The sequence below is a fragment of the Mastomys coucha genome, unplaced genomic scaffold, assembly GCF_008632895.1.
Source record: "Mastomys coucha isolate ucsf_1 unplaced genomic scaffold, UCSF_Mcou_1 pScaffold7, whole genome shotgun sequence".
Lineage (NCBI taxonomy): Eukaryota > Metazoa > Chordata > Mammalia > Rodentia > Muridae > Mastomys > Mastomys coucha.
The window spans coordinates 65,597,277-65,606,391 of record NW_022196913.1 but is presented as its reverse complement, the minus strand read 5'-3'; the positions used below and the strand labels follow the sequence as shown (position 1 = coordinate 65,606,391).

The 9,115-nt window shown below is 47.2% G+C and overlaps 1 protein-coding gene and 1 long non-coding RNA gene across 4 annotated transcripts in view; one reads left to right on the top strand and one right to left on the bottom strand.

Moving 5' to 3' along the window:
- The window catches only part of Dapk1 (death associated protein kinase 1), a 164,993-nt gene that overhangs the window by 88,532 nt on the left and 67,346 nt on the right, over positions 1–9,115 (bottom strand). The gene's annotated exons all lie outside the window — the stretch shown is intronic.
- Positions 3–4,056, top strand: LOC116082390. The gene is made up of 2 exons (XR_004115275.1): positions 3–716; positions 3,838–4,056. It is a non-coding gene; the product is annotated as an uncharacterized LOC116082390 (long non-coding RNA).

Sequence of the window (9,115 nt, the reverse complement as noted above, 5' to 3'; positions counted from 1 at the left end):
TCTGCCTCCTCCTGTGTCCAGAGCTGCAATCAACCATAGAAAAGATATTCGGGTGGGGCTGTAAACATTGCTGAACAGGCAACTTGTCAACACAGTACAGGAATTATTTACACTAGATTAGATATCAGCTACGTGAACTCCAGTATGCAAAAGAATGTGGATGGGCCATACGCACGTACTACTAAGGAATTTCACTGAGCACTGGCTCATTTTAGCTCTACAGGGAAGTAGGGAATGGCTTCCGGGAAGGAGTCCTCCCATGGATACAAAGAGAAAACTACATGTTCTTGGAATTCACTATCACAGGTCTCTAATGACCTCAAAGAACCACAGATACTTCAAGCTCCAGCATGAATTCTGGATAGCAGGAGGCCGTCTGTCCATCTGACAGTAAGGCAGTCAGAATGCAAAGGCACCTTCAGCAGAACCAGGATGGGTACGTGCATATGGCCCATACACAAACTTTCTCCTGGCCAAGGTTTCTGTACAAAGGTCTCCAGCCTAAAGCTCTTAACCTGCATGAGCTTACCACTCTGATCAGCTGAGACAGCCCGAGGACATTCAAGGTAATGGTGGACATGTCCTCTCTCTACCTAAGAAAAACATATTTACCTAGAAATTACGTCTTCAGTGATTTTTAACCTGCTCAGCTCTTCAGTCGCATGTCACTTGCCAAGAAAATGGATTTCCTGGGAGCTGGAGAGATGGTTCAGCAGGTAAGAGCACCGACTACTCTTCCGAAGGTTATGAGTTCAAATCCCAGCAACCACATGGTGGCTTACAACCACCCATGATGAGATCTGATGCCCTCTTCTGGTGCATCTGAAGACAACTACAGTGTACTTAATTATAATAATAAATAAATCTTAAAAAAAAAAAAGAAAAAGAAAATGGATTTCCTGATGTTTCAGTCAGAGACCCTAAATACGTCCCTTCAGGATGCAATGGAGAATGCATGTAAGTCTGTGAGTCGGGCTGAGGGAGGTGTGCAGCATGGCCCCCTCATCAATAGGATACCTATGTCTAAGCTAGGATAGTCTAAAGGCAATGCTGTACATGCTGTTTGCTACAATACCACAGGGAACTTTCCATGTGCCCCTTGAGGGCGCTGTCCTAAACACCATGGTGGTCTACACAGATGTCCTGGGCAAGAGTAGATTAAAGCACACACTGGAGGATGCTGTCTGAGGAAACAAACAATAGCAATGAAAAACAAAACCAACCGAACAACAACAACAAAGTTACAACAGCATAAAGATTAAGCCTAGATACAGTGGATCTGAGCTGATGGGAGGCCGAAGTCAGGAATCCCATATGGTCCCAGATCTCAAAATAAAACGAAACACTGAACCACAGCTGTCTGACGCTGGAAGCTGAACATGGCTCCTCCGAGGGAGTAGCAGGAAGATTAAGCTGCTGCCTGCAGAGCTCTGTAGTCACATCCTCAGAGGAAGGAGCTAGGGGAATGAGGGCTCACAGCCCTGGCAAACTGACCTGTGGGCTGTTAGACAAGGTGACAGTTTGGGTCTGGACTTTGGTTCTTAAGATAACAGCGTCTGGCAAAGCACACGACCCTGTGGCCTCTCTCATCCAGGGCGTGAGAATGTACTGGCAGACCCTTGTAGAAACAACTTTAACTCTATCCCTCCTGAGCCTTTAAAGAGTAACTTCTGGCTCAGTGAATCAGTTTCTAGGAGTCTAGCTAATCAGGGGCACCGAGATCTTTTCACAAGAATGGCCACGAACAGGGGCAATGGCCGATCTAATCACAACAGACCCACACAGAGCCAGCTTCCAAACCCAAACCATCACTGTATAATTTCTGTTAGGAGAAAAGACATGCGGCTGCATAGATATGAGTTTCATGTATGCCGGCAACTAAGGAAGCACACACTGGGCTGGAACGTACGCTGTGGGGGCCAGGGGTCAGATGCCTACTTCCTCTTTCCTACTCCCTCTCTCAAAATTTCCTACTTTTTTAAACTGCTGCCATGGCATAGGGTTACATTTAAAGTCAGAAGGAGGCTGGCATCAGATCATGGCAGGAAATAAGGTGACGAAGAGTCCCCCACACACACACTCCTGTGGGGAGCGTCTCAGCTTGATCCTGTTATCTCCCCTGAGTCCCTGTCACAGAGGAACTCTTCCTTCAGTTCCCATCTCTGCACCAGAGAGTAAATGAAGGAGAGAAAGTGGAAGGAGAAAGGGCAGAGAGAAAACAAGCTCAAAGTGAGGGAGGGGACACAGACATGTGGCAGCCAGAAAATTGATACACAAACCGTGGATGGAATTCTCCAGCTGCCACTTTCTTTGGTTTGTTTTGTTGTTGTTGTTGTTTTTGTTTTTTTGGTTTTTTTTTTTTTGAGGTTGGCTCTCCCATTGGACTGGAATTTGTACATTAGGCCAGATGGGCTGGCCAGCAGCTCCAAGGAGTCTCCTGTCTCCTACACCAGGGCTCTAGGATTGCAGACACAAGCAACATGCCTGAATGGGTCCTTGGGTTTGCAAGGCAAGCACTCCGCCTGCTGAGCTATCTATCCTACCTCCCCAGCCCACGGGGGGGGTCTCACTTAAAGCCTCAGGCTGAGCTGAGGCCCAGAATCACTGAGTCAGAAGGGCAGGGTGGGGGCTGGGCACTAACAATGGTCCCCAAGGAAATCTGAGGTCCAACAAGGTCTGAGGTTGGTGCCAGCTCTCAGATGCTAATACTGCACATCTGGTATGGCACCAATGGCTGGGCCTCCAACTCTGTGTGTCTGAGATAGGCCTTGAGAGTCCATGCTGCCATCAAATGCTGAGGACAACACACACAGAGGGTCATGAACATGCAACTCCTCAGGCCTGCCTCTTTGGCCACGAGTTCCACATAAGATTGATCCAACTGCTACATCCTATCATTTCATTTTGGAACTCCTAAACACTGACTGGAATGACAAGTCACAATTGCTCACACCACACACACACACACACACACACACACACGTGCACACACACACACAGGAAAGAACACACATACACATAAGCACGCAGACACTCACATACATGCATGTACAAATGAAATGTGTGTCATTGAGACCATGCAGGCTGGATCTGTCCCACACAGACCCTGAAGCACAGGCCAGTCCTCCCAATAGCGCATGGGAGGCACCTCTGTTTGTACCTCAAGGAACTAAAACCTGAGCTCTCAAGGAACATGGTGACTTGTCAAGATTGCAGCTATTGAGAGATGGCACCCAAGAAGTTACCAGGGCTTGTCACTATACCCAATCTCTGCTTCCCACTGGCCAAGAACAGATACATACACATGTCAAGACAAAATTGATGTAGCTTGAAAAGTGTAAGATTTTTAAAATCTGAGAAAATTATTGGAGCAATATAACTTTGTTGAGGTTTGGATATGTTTGGGCCTAAATTCCTTTACTTATTCACTTATTTACTTATTATGTATGTTTGTGTGTGCACACTCATGCATGTGGGGGTCAGATGTATGTGTGTGCTCATGCATGTAGGGGTCAGAGGACATCTTCCAGAAGTGAGCATTCATTTCATTTAGAAGTGTAATCTTTTACTGCTGTTATTACTGCTGTTCGGAAGGCCAGACCTCTCATTTCTGCCAGCACATTCTCCTGTCTCTGCCCACCATCTCCCTCAGAGAGCACTGCTGGACTTACGTGGTTTCTGGAGAGTGGAATTCATGTAGTCAGGCTTACCCATCAAGCACTTTGACCAGCTGAGCCATCTCCAGACCTTTAATTCTTATTAATAGCAATACATTCAGTACAGGCAGACACTTGCTCTCAGCCCGCCTTTAACACAAATTCTAATGTACTTTCATAGATTCTGCCTGTGGGTGTGGGTATATGAAGAATGGGCCCATCAAAACCCACTGAAGTTTGGAACATGCAGAATGCTAATGGTGAGACTGCACTAAAAACGGACATCCAACTACTGAGCACAGCTGTGTCAAGAGAAAGCGAAGCGCTGAATGAGCAAACCCACTCCTGAGGCCTGTGAGATGTGGCTGCTTTGGATTCAGGACTTAACGTATTTTAGATCTCCTTCAGGGGGCAGGGCTGGGTCTGTCCTGTTCTTACCAGTATACTGGATCTAGGCTTCTGCTTTGCCCTGAACTGATGAGTCCTCAATGCCGAGTCGGGTTGTTCTGTTTTGAGTTTGGCACCATCAGGTTGAAGAAAAATTATTTTTATTCCTCTCAGGGTACACCATCTTCTAAAGGGAAAGCAAGCATCGTGTTTGCTGTTAGGCAAGAGAGAAGGCGAGGGGGGGGGAGAAGAAGAGAGGGAGGGGGAGGGGAGGAAGAGGGGAAGACAAGGGGTGGGGAAGAGGAGGGGGGAAGAAAGAGGGAGTGGGTGGAGTGTTAACTGCCAGAGCACTTGTGAGTATGCACCTTCACAGATGCCCTAAGTGTTTCCTAGGCAGTATATGAGCAATGCAGAGAGGGGACTCTCTGAGGTATCTGAGCCTTAATGACAGTGAACCTGACCTCAGTCCCTACAGTGATCATGAAGCTGCCCCTGGACTGTCTGGGCCTGGCCGGACGCAGCCATTACCTCCACATTAAGGACCACTGAGGTTTGAACGTCTGATCTTTTCCTCTGCCCACAGTTGCTGGGGTGAGGGTCTGGTCACTTGTCTAAGTGTTATATTTCACCACCTAACTTGTGCCCACGTGACTATTTTCTGGACAACAGGATTAAGCAGGAACATCTTCTACTGGAAAGAGCCCAGGGTATGACTCCCCACAGGGACGGTTCAGGGTATCAACAGCCATACTAACAATAACATCAAAGGCCTGCGCTTAGGTGGCAGAATGAATGACACAGGAAGTGGCCGAGTCCTTGACTTCCCACAGCTGCCAGGTCAGCTGCCAGGCCACTGTGAACTCCTACCTGACAGGTGGATAAACTCCTGTTTTCTGTAATCCACTGTCACTCTGCACACAACCCAAAACAATCCCGCCAAGCTTCCGGGAATGAAAACATCTCTAAAGCCACCTTCAAAGCCTCCCTCACGTGGTCTGCAGTCAGTCAGGGTTAGAGCCAGAGAGCTTGGGACATGAGGGACGCTGGCACTCTCCATCACTTGTTACATGTCTGGAAGCAGACCTCAAGTGGCACGTGCAGTTGGAATCATTTCCTCCACCCAGATGTCTGAGCCTTCCTTTTAGCAATGCAGCTCCAGGTGTGCTGCCCACCTCCTTACACAGTGTAGTCTTTCAGAGTCACAGAGCCCACCACCCCAGACCAGACCCGTCAGCTCCTAAGTTGTATAAGCAAATGACTCCGTGGAAAGCACACTTTCCTGACACCGCCATTGGCATCCTGATGAGGCAGAGCACCATGCTGAGCCAGAGGAGCACCCGGGAAGCCCCAGTTGCCTGGCTTTGGTCAGACCACACCCACTCTCAGGAGGCTGGTTTTGCCCAGTGGCTGTTGGCATAGTGTTATTGTGCCCTGTGTAATGATTATCTGTGTATCATTCAAATACTGACTTCGGGGCCCTCATATCTGGTTGCAAGCCGGACATGGCATTGTAATGCTTATTCTAAGAATCTCATGTTATGTAAACATTGCTCCCCAATTATCTCTGATCCTTGGATTAAAATCTGAACAGCCAATCACTGGGCAGAGGACATAATAGGGCTAGACTTCCAGTACCAGCCAGGGAGGGAGAGAGGAAGAAAAGGGAGGTTTCGCCAGGACCAGGAGTTACAATGAGAATGCAAATGGAGCAGGCAGAGAGAGCTAGATCAATATTAAAATGCTAAAATCAATACTAAAATATTAAAAGTATTTTGGGGCTTTGGGCTGGAAAGTAGCTAGATTAGTTTGGTGCATTAGAATAGATTAATATCTGCTCAGTTATTGTGCCTTAAAGCTTATTGAATGAATCCAATCGCCTCTGTCTCAATTATCTGGAAGCTAACCAGGTTAGAGGGAAAAGAAATTATCACTCTTAAATTTGTACTAACACAAGGCCTGTGTCTTCAGAAACTAAGTCCCAGAGTTCAGAGGGGTGGTAACTTGTAGAGACACCACCAGGCCTTGGTATCTCCAACATGGAAGCCTGCTACCCAATGCATTCTGGAGACAGTAGCACCAGAAATGCAAGGCCTCAGTCCAGCCCAGACCTGAAGACCTGGAATCACATCTCCTGGAACCTGACAGGCACACTAACATCCTAGAAATGCGGACTTCTACTCTGCCACTGCTGGGAATCCCATCTGTCTTACTGTAAGCTGGAGAGGTGGTTAAGAGCACTGGCTGCTCTGCCCTTCCCGAGGTCCTGAGTTCAATTCCCAGAAACCACATGATAGCTTACAATCATCTATAATGGGATCTGGTGCCTCTTCTGTCATGCAGCAGACCTGCAGACATGGCACCCACATACGTAAAATACATAAACAAGTAAACCTTTGCAGGACATAGTAGCACATGCCTTTAATCCCAGCACAGGCAAGCAGATCTCTGAGTTCAAGACCAGCCTGGTTTACACAGCAAGTTCCAGGACAGCCAGAGCTACACAGAGAAACCCTATCTCAATAAACCAAAACCAAATCAAACAAACAAACAAAAAAACCCTAAGAACAAAAACTTCATATTGTGAAGGTAAAAAGTGACAGTGAGCATGTGTACACATGTATGGGTAAGATCGATGGATGCCAGCTGTGTCTACCTAATGCTAATATCATCAGTTGCTACATTCACTGGGGCAAGAGAGTCAATGGGGAAGAGAGAAGCTAAACTCCACACCACCCTCCCTGACGAATGAGAACCCTGGAAACCTTGGTCATGATTGACATCCTGAAAGGCATAAGAAAAATGAGCACCCCCAAATGAAAATTATGAGATTTGGGGTCCTTTTTGAAGGAGTCTACAAATAGCTGGGTCGCTCTCAGAGAAGAAACTTCTACACCTCAAGGTCAAACAGTGGCATCTCGTTACCGCAGTAAGACAAAGACAAAGGTGGTCGATGTCGGCTAAAACACTGGGGCCCCCATGTTCTGGCATGAGCACCCACATATTCCCTGCTGATGGTTACAATTGAGAATTATGTGAGGCTTTCAAATCGACTTCATGCACACTGAAGCTCTGGTAGGCAGAGGAGCAGCCTCACCACGCAACCCTCAGTTTGTGTCTCTGGAACTTCCACGAAGAGACAGATTGGACAACAGGAAAAAGCTCAGTTGCCCTTTGCACCTTATTCTGTCTAATGTCTGGCTGTGTGTGGTGGGGGTGTGGGTGGAGACTAGTTGAAGGATTAGATTCTGGGTATCTTCAGAGTTGGTCCTCACAACACCAGATTTAGCTTTCTTAGATCTAAATTATTTTTTTAAAAGATTTATTTATTTATTGTATTTATGAGTGCACTATAGCTGTCTTCAGACACACCAGAAGAAGGCATCAGTTCCCATTGCAGATGATTGTAAGCCACCACGTCAGTGCTGGGATTTGAACTCAGAACCTCTGGAAGAGCAGTCAGTGCTCTTAACCGCTGAGCCATTTCGCCAGCCCAGATCTAATTATTTATTTGTACTTCTTTTTGCAATATTGGGATTGAACTCAGGATCAGACTCCCCACATGCACACACGCACACATGCACACAACACTTTAAGCTCTGGGACACACCATGCCATGGATCAGAATTTCACAAGCAAACACTAGCAACAGTTGACATGTTTGGTCTGGTGTTCCCAGCCACTGACTTTGCAGAAAGAAAAGTCTTAAGTTGCCCCATCTTGACCCAGGTAGAGGCTTTTGTTCTCAGGGTACAATTAAGTCAATGTTGGCTTTGTATGCGTGTGTACCGAATGCACAATGCCTTCTATTCTGGGGCCTACAGAAAACAGGCATTGGCATGAGGTGTTGCGTCTTCCTTCATGTGCTGGACAGTCCAACCTGAAATTCAAGTGCTAAACTTTCAACGGCAAACAGAAGGCTCGTGTTCCAATGTGCTTCACTGAAACTAAGAGGAACCCTGGGGGTGTTCACTTACCTATTCTTCCCTTATCAGCACGTTTAGGGGTCAGTTCCCCATGTAAGCCACAAAAGCAAACCGAGACAACGCGACACTTTAGATGAGGTAAATAAAACCTCAGAGATCCTTGCTCTGGGTTACATGTATCCTGAATGGCTACTGTCCCTTCTTCCCTCCCGGCCTCTGACTCTGGGACTTGGGACTCATACGTGTGCACGGGCAATTCAACATTTGGAGTCAGTAGTCTGAACCTCAGCCCTGACATGCCAACCCCTCCCACTGGGAAGTGCATGGAGGGGGATGTCTGTGGGGTCTGCTCATGTGTCATACTTAAACCACATGTGATGAGCTCTTTATTTGCATAATAAATGAGATGAACTAAAAAGAGCAATGGCCCAATGGGAAGGTGGCACTCCCAGAGGTAAACCATGACATACACTGCCACCTTAACACCAAAGCCACTAGAGATGTGATAAACTTGATTCCCTAAACATGAGTTCTCTATCTCCTGGCTACCCAATAACAATTTATGTTATCCTCTCTCTCCCTCTCTCTCCCCCCCCTCTCTCTCCCTCTCCCTCTCCCTCCTCTCCCTCTCCTTCCTCTCTCTCTCCCTCTCCTTCTCCCCCCTCCTTCTCTCCCTCCCCCTCCCCACCTCTCTCTGTGTTAATAATTAGACAGGCAGAAAAGCATAAAGCAAGAATAGAGTGTGCTTCACACCAGGACCTGAGGGAAAATGAGGTCAAGTCCTTAAGACCAGGTGCTATTTGATCAACAGTGTTTGGGCCTTCTCTCCTGAAACCGACAAGGACTCTTCCCTTATTGACAAAGAAAATATTACCAGGTGACTCAGGTATGCAAAGGACAGCAGTGGCGGCGCAGCATGGAGCTTGAGATAAGAGAAGTCAACAGCTGTGAGAAGAGCAAGCCCAAGCGCGGTCTCTAAACTGCCCTAGCTAAGGAAGAACCGGAAACGCACACATTAGGAGCCAGAAATAAAATGTGGCATCCAGGAGTTTGGAAGTAAAGCCTAGAGTGATTCCTCTAACCAGAAGAAACGCCTGCATTTCAAATGCGTTCACTATATTCTTGAAATTTGTTTTTGGGTTCGTGGGG